At 41.0% G+C, this 12,073-nt stretch overlaps 1 long non-coding RNA gene across 9 annotated transcripts in view; it reads left to right on the forward strand.

The window, feature by feature from the left end:
- Positions 1 to 12,073, forward strand: part of LOC118153561 (uncharacterized) — a 103,456-nt gene that overhangs the window by 56,702 nt on the left and 34,681 nt on the right. For 5 of the 9 annotated variants that reach the window (XR_008481208.2, XR_008481210.2, XR_013536320.1 and 2 more), the window contains one exon: positions 1 to 12,073. This exon is cut by the window's right edge and continues 23,224 nt beyond it. The exons of the other annotated variants lie outside the window; for them this stretch is intronic. This is a non-coding gene — a long non-coding RNA (uncharacterized LOC118153561). 9 annotated transcript variants of the gene reach the window in all.

Raw genomic sequence — 12,073 nt, forward strand, 5'->3', positions numbered from 1 at the left:
GAAGGATGAAACTTGGGACTGATATGGCCACAGATATCTGAGCTTGAAAACTTTGGTGGAAGTTAATGCCTCTTTGCTCTCCTTCATGCATTTGCTATCATAGTGCTACTTTTAATATCTTTACTTTGTGGGCTAAATAGCCGCCATGTTTGCATGCTGCTTTTAAAATTTCGTAAAACCATTAGAGAATATATTTAAAAGGAATGATTCCTCCCTCTCCTCCATTCTTTCCATATCATGTTGAGGCAATAAAGACATAAACAAAGTCAACTGACACAGTTTCCAAGAAGATTAAATAGGAAAAAGATGGCTAAGGTAAGCTACCCTGAAGTTTGGTGTACCCAGAGACATGATTTTTCACCTTGATCTTGACTAATGTGATTAATTTAGTAGGCATGTATAATAGAAAGACTATAAAAGTGTACAAAATGCTTTAGTCTTTAAAGGGCACACGAATCTCTTAGATAATTAGCCATTGGGCATGAGCCTATGCCAGGTGAGGTGTCAACTATATACAACAGTAGGGACTGAGAGACAGGAAAGACCCTTTCTGGCTGGAATAACTAAAGAAGGTTTATGGAAGAAAAGGTGTCTTGTATGGGTCTTAAAATAAGGGTAGGGTACTCTTAGGCAGGCATTGAGGGGGAAGGCGACATGCACAAAAGCATACCACTGTGAAAAGGCAAGGGATAACGGGAACATAAAGCTCGAAGGTGTTGCATAAGGCACTGCAGGAAGAACGAGACTAGAAAAGTAGGTGGAACCTGATTTTCTGAAACCTTGAAGCCAGGCTGAGGAGGTGAAGGGGGACTAGTGGAGTCTTTAGAAATGGGTGAGGTAGAGAAGGACATGATTAAAATGTCACCTTCAGGAGATTGCTGCCATGTGGAGTACAGAATTTGTGGGAGTAGGGAGGAACAGTGATTAGGGAAGTCTGTTAGGAGGCTTCTGCTGTGCACTTCAAGTATTAAAGTGCATGAATTAATGGGTGATAACAGAGGCTCGCCATGTCCAGCTTCTTGCCTTTAAGTCAATTCTCAACCTACTGTTATTTGGTTTCCTCTACTGTACACATTCTGGACAGAATTTATTATCTCCCTCTCAGATCTGCTCCTCCTCTTATATTCTGTCTCACTCGTGACACCACCAGTGTCAGCCAAGCCAAATAATTTCAGGTCAATCCTGGCTCCTCTCTCTGCTGAACCCATCTTTATCCCATCAGTCTCAAGTCTTCCTTATCTAACCACATAAATGTTTCTTAAATCAGCCCCTGGTGACAAAGCATGCTGTCTCTAGTTAGCTCATGCTATCATTGTACAATCACAGTGGTCTCTCTCATCCAGCCATAACAAAATAGTGTAGCAGTTCAACATTTGAATTTGAACCCAAACTTCCTGGGTTCAAATCCACACTCTCACACTTTTAGCTCTATAGCCGTGGACAGATTTACCTCTTTCTGCTTCCATTTCTTTATCTGTAAGATGGCAAAGCAGAGTAGGCTGTTAGGAGAGTTACATGAGCTAATTAATATTTGCCTGGCACTTAGAATGACATCTGGCATGTCATAGGTGCTATATTATGTTTTCTGTTTTAATTAATATAGGAAATAATCCACCTTCCACTCATGCATGATGTTAACCATGCCTCTCTTCCCTAACTCTGTAGGCTGGAACCTAAACTGGGTAACAGAATGTGGGAACTTTTCCGTGGCCTGGACCTTGCTTCATCTTCCCATCTTATCTCCTACGCTCGCCTCAGTTTGTGTTCAGATAATACTGTATCACATGTGGTTCTCCAAGTCCGCCACACTCAACCATGCCTTCCTGGTTCTCCTCCAAAGAGTTGGCCTGCTTGCCTTGTCCCCATCCCTCTTTCCTCAGTACTGCTTACTCATTCCTGAAATGCCAGCTCAGTCATCATTCCCCCTCCAGGCAGCCTTCCGTGAATGTGCCTCTCCTCTCCACCTACAAGATAATGTTATCATGGCACAAATAGTATAGTGCTGAAATCATCTTTATGATCCTGCTTCCAGATCTGATTGAAAACTTTTTGAAGGCAGGAGCTATGTCACATTCATCTTCAAACCCCACAGAGAAAAGGGCCATGCTAGATATATAGTAGGTTTTCATCAGCATTTATTGAACTAAAGAAAAGAATTCAACAGGGTTGGCAGTTAACTAAACGTGGAAGCAGCAAGACAGAGGGAGATTGGAAGCTGATTCCAAAGTTTGAAGTCCAAGTTAACTCAAAGATCAAGGTCATATTTATAGAAACAGGGAAGTCAGAAGGAGGAACTTTTTTGAAAAGAAAAAAAACCCCACAACCCTAATGAGTTAATTTTTAAACAAACTGAGTTGGAAATGCCAACAAAACATGCAGTTAGAAAATGGACTATGTGGCACTACTAGAAAAAGGCCATGGTAGATTTGAGGGTCACTGAATTTGTCAGAGTTCAGTAGATTATGCTGCCTAACAAACAGCCCCCATATCCCAGTGGCTTATAATAGCAAAAGCCTATGGCTGCTCACACAGCATGTCTCCTGTGAGTCAGTTGCAGCTCTGCCTGGGGCTTTGTTACTCCGTTCAAGGCTACATGTGCATCTGGTGCATACTGTTCTCACAGTAAAAGGTCAGAATAAGAAGAGGCAAGGAGCCAACCAAGCAAGCACACTTAAAGTCTTGCTCAGAAGTGACATACATAATTTCCACTCACATCCTTTGGCCAAAGCAAGCCCCATAGCCAAGTCTGAGGTCAATGGAGTGAGGAGGCATGAAAATGACAAGGGAATGAAATATTCTTAATATTGTACTCAGCACAGTGAGGATAGATGGAATTATGTAGATCGGATCATACACTTAATTTTCCATTGGAGGGGAAAGAAAAACCAAAGAAGGAAGAAAGAAAATAGCATAAAGGTAATTAGAGAGGTAGAGAAGAGAACTAAAACTATGAGTTAGATGCACGTTTTAAAAGACAGGAATCCAAGGGAAGGTAGGTTCATTGTCGAATACTGCAGATGTCAATGAAAATGAGAACTGCATGTGACTATGAGGAGGAGATCGGAGCCACCTAAGAGAAAGGATTCATTAGCTATCTTGAGCACATTTCTGCACAGATTTCTGGTCAAGTTATATGCGGCTAATAGAGATTTAAGATAACTTTCATTGGAGATTGTTTAGAATAGATTTTCACAGCAATGCTACAGCAGCTGAATCATGTGGATTAGACAGTCAGCTAAGAGCACATAATACAGCACTTGTAACTCTCACTGAATATCAGGAGAGTTGTCAGAAGGGCCAGGGAGACCCCTCCAGACCCTGGCCTTATCTAGAGGGGAAGATTATTGACAGTAGCTGTGTGATCCTATCCAGTAGACTTGCCAAGAGAAGAATCTTTTATAACCAAGAAAGTGAAAAAATGAAGTGATAGCTTTCATCAAAAGTGGAGTGGTAGCCCTCATGAAACAATCATCTCAATGCCATTGGGGTTTTCAAGCAGAATCAAGTCCACCCTACAACAAACATACGTGGAAAAGTGCATGCATTGGACAAAAAGTTAAGCCAACAGATATATATATAGAGAGAGAGACTCAAAGGGTACATGCTCAGGTTTGTTACTTGTATATATTGCATAATGGTGAGGTCTGGGTTTCTATGTACTCATCACCCAAATGGCGAACTTTGTACCCAGTAGGTAATTTTTCAGTCTCATCCCCTCCCACTCTCCTCCCTTTTGGGGTCCCCAGTGTTTCGACTTCCTTCTAGATGTCCATGTGTACCCATTGTTTAGCTCCCACTTATAAGTGAGAACATATGGTATTTGATTTTCTGTTTTAGATTTATTTCACTTAGAATAATGGCCCCCAGCTCTATCCACATTGCTGCAAAAGACATAATTTCATTCTTTTTATGGCTTTGTAGTGTTCCATGGTGTATATATACTACACTTTCTGTATCCAGACATCCATTGATGGATACCTAGGGTTCTTCCATGGCTTTGCTATTGTGGCTCGTGTATAATAACCATGAGTGCAGGTCTCTCTTTGATATAACAATTTCATTTCCTTTTGGTAGATACCCAGTAGAGAGATTGCTGGGAGGAATGGTAGTTCTACTTTCAGTTCTTTGAAAAATCTGCATACTGTTTTCCATAGAGGTTTCAATAAATCCTTACTGTCTCATCAAAATATACATTGGATAGTTTTGTGGCCATCATATAAAATATGTTAGTTAGTATATAGCTGCTATTTACCTTTTTTGCTTCTCCAGCTTCTTGCAAATGTACTTAGCTTTATTTGTTCTGAATGAATAGGTGTTTCCAGGTACCTGAATGTCATGATTTGGATTGTGTCCCTAGAAAGATATGGTGAAGTCCTAACTCCCAGGACCTCAGAATATGACTTTATTTGGAAATAGGTCATTGCAAATGAAATTAGTTAATATGAGGTCATTCTGGAGTAGTGACGGCCTTAATCCAATATCACTGGTGTCCTTAGAAGAGGAGGAGAAGAGACATACAAGGGAGGAATGCCATGTGATGACAGAGGCAGAGACTGAGGTGCTGTAGCTGCAAGCCAGGAAATGCTAGGAATTGCCAGCAAATCACAAGAAGCTAGGAAGGGACGAATGAGGTTTTCCCATACGGATTTCAGAGGGAGCAAAGTCCTTCCAATACCTCGATTTTGGACTTCTACCTCCAGAACTGTAAAAGAATAAATTTCTGGGTTTTTTTTTTTTTTTTTTTGAGACCGAGTTTTGCTCCTGTTACCCAGGCCGGAGTGCAATGGCATGATCTTGGCTCACTGCAACCTCCACCTCCTGGGTTTAAGCAATTCTCCTGCCTCAGCCTCCCGAGTAGCTGGGACTACAGGCGTGTGCCAACATGCCCATCTAATTTTTGTATTTTTAGTAGAGACGGGGTTTCCCCGTGTTGACCAGTATGGTCTCAATCTCTTGACCTCATGATCCACCCGCCTCGGCCTCCCTAAATGCTGGGATTATAGGTGTGAGCCACCACTCCCAGCCAAATTTCTGTTATTTTAAGCCACCCAGTTTGTGGTTCCTTCTTATAGTAGTCCTAGGAAAGTAATATACTTGAAAATACATCTTGAAAAGCAATAATGCAGCTTTTGAAATGTTTGCTGATGACTATTGCAAGAAATTTTAATTATTTTAACTAGTAATATTCTTTTTCTTTAAGTTAAAAATCTGTAGCAGTATGAGAGACTGATAGAATTCCATTCTTTATGAAGATGTAGGAAAAAGTGTGTTCGGTAATAGTCACATTCACCTGCCAATGACTTGCGAATTAAGCAACATTCCTCTAAGAATGCTCTTTTGGAAACCTACTTTAAAGAGTTGCTAGTCTTGTTTGCCTTGTTTGCCTTTTTGTGTTAAAAGTTTAAATTTTAGTTTGAGGTACATATTTTCAGAAACTCAAAGGAAACTCCCTTGAGGTGTTTAGGAATTGTAACTGCTTTGAGGAGAGAGAGAGTGCAAAGAGTCTCATTTGATTAAATAAACTACTTCTGCTTATTGTTTGAAATGCAGCCACAGTAGAATCTTTATATTCCATCATTTGCTTTTTCCTGAGAAGTTCTTGGCACATATGAACTGGAGGGTACAATACAAAGGACATTAGGCTTTCAATCTGGGAATGCCTGTGAGACAGCTGACCAGTACTTCAGAATGTCTACTTGGAAACTATGGTGGAATGTTTGTATAGGTACATAAGAGGGCACAGACATGGACACCAAGATGCAGAGAGACATCTGAATGTGGAAGCAACTCTTATACCCATTTAATGTCCACCATTTTTATTTTACAGGAAAAGCCCAGGGATATGCCCAAGGCCACTCATGCCAAGTATGGACTAGGTTAAATTCTACTGAACTCATCAAGGGCTTGCTAAGCACCAACTGTGTGCTTCTGTTGGCCATAGTCACCTGCAAATTTTAATATATCCAGAGCATGTAGTTATATAAGTATTGTTCTTACAAATCTCTAGATAAGACAACCAAGTACAAGGCAGGTATTGCTACTCCCCCAGTGTCACATAGCAGGGAAATGGCAGAAGGGAGTCTGGAACCCAAGTCTCCTCCTGCCAATCCAGTAACTTACAATTATATTACAACTTGAAAAATATGAGCACCACAGTTCATTTTCACATATGGTTATATATAAGACACATAAATTTGCCCTAATTATACCCCCTCACTTTCAGAGGAGTAATCCTCAACCCAAACTCCAGTCTGCTGAAGATATTCTCATCAACAGCTTTGTTTTATTTTAAACCAAGGCTTTCTTTCCACTCTGAAATGCCACCAGCAATTATAGGACCAGAAGGAAAATCCATTTCAGTTCAACTGTTGTCATAAAATATTAATCATCTCGGCAAGCAGCCATGTCCAAACTGCCTGTATTCTGCATCGATATTTTCTTTAGAAACATACCAATACCTGTGTATCCATAGAGAATGCAAGAGCTTGCAAATATTTTGAGCATTTAGAGGCTAATCACTGCTGAGTCACAAGAAAATTCTCTTCTTTGTCTTGATGCCAATGGTTGTGCCATTAAATAAAAAAAAATGGCATTGCTGCTGTATCCTTGGTACCATGGAGATTCATGGATTTCCTTTGAATTTTTCAGCTCTACTCAGGAGCCCAGTTCAAGAGCCAAGAGCCCACCTAGTTGAAGTCCCTCATGAGGGCACCCCAAAGGGAGAATTTGGCTGGGAAAAGGCCAACGTTAGATAGAAAACCTTGGGATTAACTGACTAAAGATGTAACCAACCATAATAAAAATAAAAGGTACTTGTTTGGGACACCTATTATAGGCCTGGAACTTTCTACACATTATTACTATCACAAACTAGGGATGCTTACAAACTAGGAATGCTTCTCAACATTTTCCAGAAATTGATGCTGTGAGTTTTATGTTACTCCGGTTTGTCCAACTAGAAAGTGGCAGGCCTGAGGCTGAGAGACAGGAGTGTACAACTTAAAGATTCCATTCTTTCGGCCAGGCACGGTGGCTCACGCTGGTAATCCCAGCACTTTGGGAGGCTGAAGTGGGTGGATCACTAGGTCAGGAGTTCAAAACCAGCCTGGCCAAGATGGTGAAACCCTGTCTCTACAAAACAAACAAACAAAAACAACAACAACAACAACAAAATTAGCCAGGCGTGGTGGCAGGCACTTGTAAACCCAGCTAGGACGCTGAGGCAGAGAATTGCTTGAACTCAGGAGGCGGAGGTTGCAATGAGTCAAGATCATGCCACTGCACTCCAGCCGGGTGACAGAAAGAGACTCCATCTCAGACAAAAAAAAAAAAAAATTCCATTCTTTCTATACCATGGTATTGCCCTCAAAATACTACCTCCAACTTATTGATTACTAATAGAATAGGAAGTGCTCAGCACTATCCTTACAGCACTACTCTCATAGCCTTCCTGCTTATAAATAGGCATCATCATCATTTTGCAAATGGAGAAGACGAAGCTAAAGAAGTTCCATTTATGATAGTGAAAGAGGGTCCTATCCCACAGAGCCAGGGCTCTGGGCCACAAACCCTTCCAGCCAGGCTGCCTGTCAATGGATCAATAAAATGGAAGCTCCATGCACTTAAGACAGAAATTTCAGTAGCTGGAGTTCAGCTAGTGACCTAAAACGCTGATCTGCTCTTTACAACCCTCAGATTCCCTCTAGAAATGCCTGCTTTCCACCCGAGTTTCCTTGAGCCCCACAAGATGGGTGTTGATACTCACAAGTTGGCTCTGTTATCAAACAAATTCCCTAAAAGGTCATGGAGACCAAGGTCCCGAGAAATCACTGCATCCTGGATAACCCATTAGTTAATCTTAATAAAGTGATAAGTATTGTTCTTGGCACATGGAAGGCTCGTTATAATTATTTATCATCAGGGCGCATTGGCCCACGTGTGTAACCCCAGCACTTTGGGAAGCTGAAGCAAGCAGATCACTTGAGGTCAGAAGTTCATGACCAGACTGGCCAACCTGGTGAAACCCCATCTCTACACAAAAACTAGCCAGGTATGGTGGTACATGCCTGTAATCCCAGCTAAATTCTAAAAAATAAACAAAGAATAATTGTTTATTATCCTATTTATAGCAACATTAGTGCATAGAATTTCCTACTGCCACATCAAGTCCACGTTTCATTTTCTCCTACCTTTCTTTAGAAATACTACCCAATAATTGATGAAAGCTAACATGAGTAATGAGAGTTATTGTCATAATATATCCTCTGACATGCTGCCTTAAGGAGACTCTAGCATTACTTTTTTGGTGTTCCTGTCAAAAATGCATAACTTCAACCTAATCATGAGAAGAAAATATATCAGACAAATCCAAATGGAGAGACTTTCTTTGAAAGAACTGAGCAGTACTCTTCACAGGTGAAAATATCATAAAAGACAAGGAAAGACTGAAAAAAAAAAACTGTCACAGGTTGAGAAAAAGCAAGGTGAAAAACAACTAAATGGAATGTGTGATTCTAGATTAGATCCTATAACATAAAGAGGCTGTTCTTGGAAAAATGAGGACAATTCAAAAAACATCTGTAGTTTAGTTAACACTGAACTATGAAATTCAACTAAAGTTGACCTGAGGATGCCTTCATACTTTGAGGCCTTAACAAATGGCAACCTAAGTATATAAACTAACTGAAAGCCTAACTTTATTATTTTGTGATAAATAGCCTTGTCTCAGTCAATCACAGGCTTCCAGTGATCAGCCATGTTCAAATAAGGCAAACACAGAACGGTAGCCAATAAAGCTGTCTCTGTACCTCACTTCCATTTTCTGTTAATAGCAGCTGCCTCCCTGCATTGTGAAGTGAGCTCTCTGAATGTTTTCTGGTTCTGAGGGCTGTCCAATTTGAGTACTGTTCTCTGCTCAATTAAGTTCTGTTAAACTTAATTTTTCTAGTTTTTCTTTTAACAGTAGTAATGTTAACGGCCCTGTTTTGATCACTGTATTAGGTCATATAAAGAGTTAGTATCAGAGGAAGGGGGGTAAAGGGAATTCAGGAATTCTTCGTACTATTTTTGCAACTTTTCTGTAAATCTAAAATTAGTTTAAACTAATTTTTTTTAAAGTTTTGGTTGGTAGGTCGAGAGAAAGCTTAAAATCAGACTGAGGAGGCAAAATCAGACTGGTTGGGTTGGAATCCCAGTTCAACCACCTCTGACCTGTGTGGCTTCAGACAAGTTCCCTAACCCTATCTAAGCTTGGGTTTCTCAATTGTCAAATGTGAACAGTAACAGCTATCTCACAGGTTTGTTACAAGTACAGACGATAACACATGTAAATTGTGTAGCATAGTGTTTGACACACGTTAGGTATGCAAACTAGAAGCTATTGTCATTGCCTTTAATCAGTATAGGTCATTTTCCCTCCAAGTTGGGTACATAATCAAAAATAATCCTCAACAGGGCATTGACTGGTAGCTGTTTATTGTATTACCTTTCTAGGAATATTTGCATTTTAATAAAATGAGTTTGATGCCGCTAGAGAATTCAGTGGCGACTGTATTTTCTAAAGGTGTCCTCAACAATATCTGCCATCCTACAGTCTTTTCTAGAATCTTTTCATTCCTCCATCGAGGGTAGAATCTATGTGCCCTCCTTTTGTGTATGTTAAGATTTTGTAAATGCCTTGGCTGATAGTGTGGTAGAAGTGGTGGCATGTGATTTCCAAGGATAGGTCTTTAGCCTGTTCTCTTGGGTTGCTCATTCTTGGAACATAGCCACCATGCTGTAATAAAATCCAAGCAGCTCTTTAATAAAAATAAATAGATAGGCATGTTGTCATGCACCTGTAATTCAGCTACTTGGGAGGCTGAAACAGGAAGATCACTTGAATTCAGGAGTTTGAGGCTACGGTGAGAACCGATCATGCCACTGCATTGCAGCAGTTTATGGAGAGGTCAGTGTGGCCTCTGACCATATCCCTAGCTGAGCTCCCAGATGACAGTCAGCACCCACTGGCCATCCATGTGAATTAACTGTCTTGACAGCACGTAGTCCAGCTCCCGGTCAAGCCACTCAGCCAACACCACACGGAGAAGAGATGGCCAGCCCCATCACTCCCTCCTCCACTTGCAAATTTATAAGCAAAATATATTATTGTTATTTTTACCCATTAAGCTTTTGGGTGATGGTTTACTAGACACATCTTTATAACATATCATGACAGAAAATTCTCATAGAGAAGGGACCAGGAATAGAAATGGGATTTTTAAAAATGTGAACAGACTTGAGAACTGGAGCTAGGAATGGGCTTGGGTGGACTTGAGGAAGATTGGTGAACTTGAACTTTGTTCATCCTTTCTACAGTGCAAGAGAACTAAAAAGTACTTTTGCCCAGCGGACTAGAAATGGGAACAAAGTGAGAATATCTAAGATGGGGCCAATAAAGTAGGGCAGGCCCCTGGTGTAATTTCTCAGAAAAAATGGTGTCCCCATCAAAGTTAGCCCCCAGGGCTAGCCTACTGTAGTAGACCAACATTGAGGTTTGAGGTGCCAATTAATGGTGCTACTTTTTCCTTCTTGCTTTAAATCAATTGAGAACAGACCCAATAAGAATTCAAGTCCAGTATCAGTGTTTTGACCTTCAGATTAAGGATTTCCTGTATTTCGTGTTTGGGAAAGACAGGGCTTGAGTTTAAGGGCAAAGGAGGGCTGCCCACTCCTTCACATCCTCGTCTAGAACTGCAGAAGACCCGGGTTTGTGGAGCAGACACTGGATAGATCATGGAGATCACTCCCTGGCTCACAGCCTAGAGAGAAGCTCTCACATTTTTAGGCCTATCTCTAAGAGGCCAGCCCCACCTGACCTGCACCAGGAGTGCTTCCTACAGGGAAGCAGATAGAATCGACAGCTGCGAGCAGAGACCTGCCAGAGACAGGGCCAAAAATAAAGAGCCCAGTCCACATGGAGAACTGACTCTGCCCCATCTCACCATGAACTAAAAATAGATCATTCTTTACAAGACAGTAAGAAGCAGCTTCCTCCCCATACCTTCTGAGAGGGCAAAATGTCCTAGGTAGAGTCTGAGCCAAGACTTTGGGTGAGAAGAGCAGTTTTTAAATAAGTGCAGGCATGTGTCTATGTAGCACAGGGGTTTTCAAAGTTAAGTGAGCATCAGAATCACTTAGGCTTGCTGAAATAGATTGCTGGACCGCACCTCAGTTTCTAATTCAATAGGTCCGGGTTTAAACCTGAGAAAGTGTTTTATTATTTGATTTTAAGAGTCTGGGTCTCGCTCTGTCACCCAGGCTGGAGTGCAGTGGTGTAATCATAGCTCACTGCAGCCTCAGACTCCTGAGAGCAAGCGATCCTCCCACTTCAGCCTCCCTACTGTATTCCCAGTAGCTGGGAGTACAGGCATGCACTACTATGCACAGCTCATTTTGTTTCTTTTGTTTTTTTAAAGAATGGGGTCTCACCATGTTGCCTGCACTAGTCTCAAATTCCTAGTCTCAAATGATCCTCCCATGTCGGCCTCCCAAAGTACTGGGATTACAGGAGTGAGGTACTGGGCCTGGTTGAAAAATTGTGTTTCTAACAAATCCTAGGTGATGATGACACTGGAGCTGGTCCAGAGGCCATTGTACATTTTATAATTCAGAAGACACCTACAAACATCTTATCTTGTTTAATTCTCACATCATTCGTCATTGACAAATGAGGGAACTGTGGCTGATGAGGACTGAGGGTCTTATCTAAGCTCATACGACACTACGCGAAAGAACTAGGCTTCAAATCTGTCTAATGATGGAAATGTGAAGATTCTATTCACTGAACTATAGCTGTTTCCTGGAGTAAGCGCAAAACACAGAGAGAAAATCAGGCATCTTATAGGCATTTAAGAAACAGAGGTGGATGCTTTGTATGCTCATCATTTTAAAAATGGGATTATTGTTAATTTTGCAATTCCTTTTGAAAAATTCCAAAATTTCTTGTAAATATTTAGGAACAAAGAACAAAAAAAACTTGTGCGTTTGTTTAAACGTTTTATGTCAACTTAGAGCAGCAAAGGCAGGAAGGGCT

This window comes from Callithrix jacchus, chromosome 5, assembly GCF_049354715.1.
Source record: "Callithrix jacchus isolate 240 chromosome 5, calJac240_pri, whole genome shotgun sequence".
Taxonomy (NCBI): domain Eukaryota; kingdom Metazoa; phylum Chordata; class Mammalia; order Primates; family Cebidae; genus Callithrix; species Callithrix jacchus.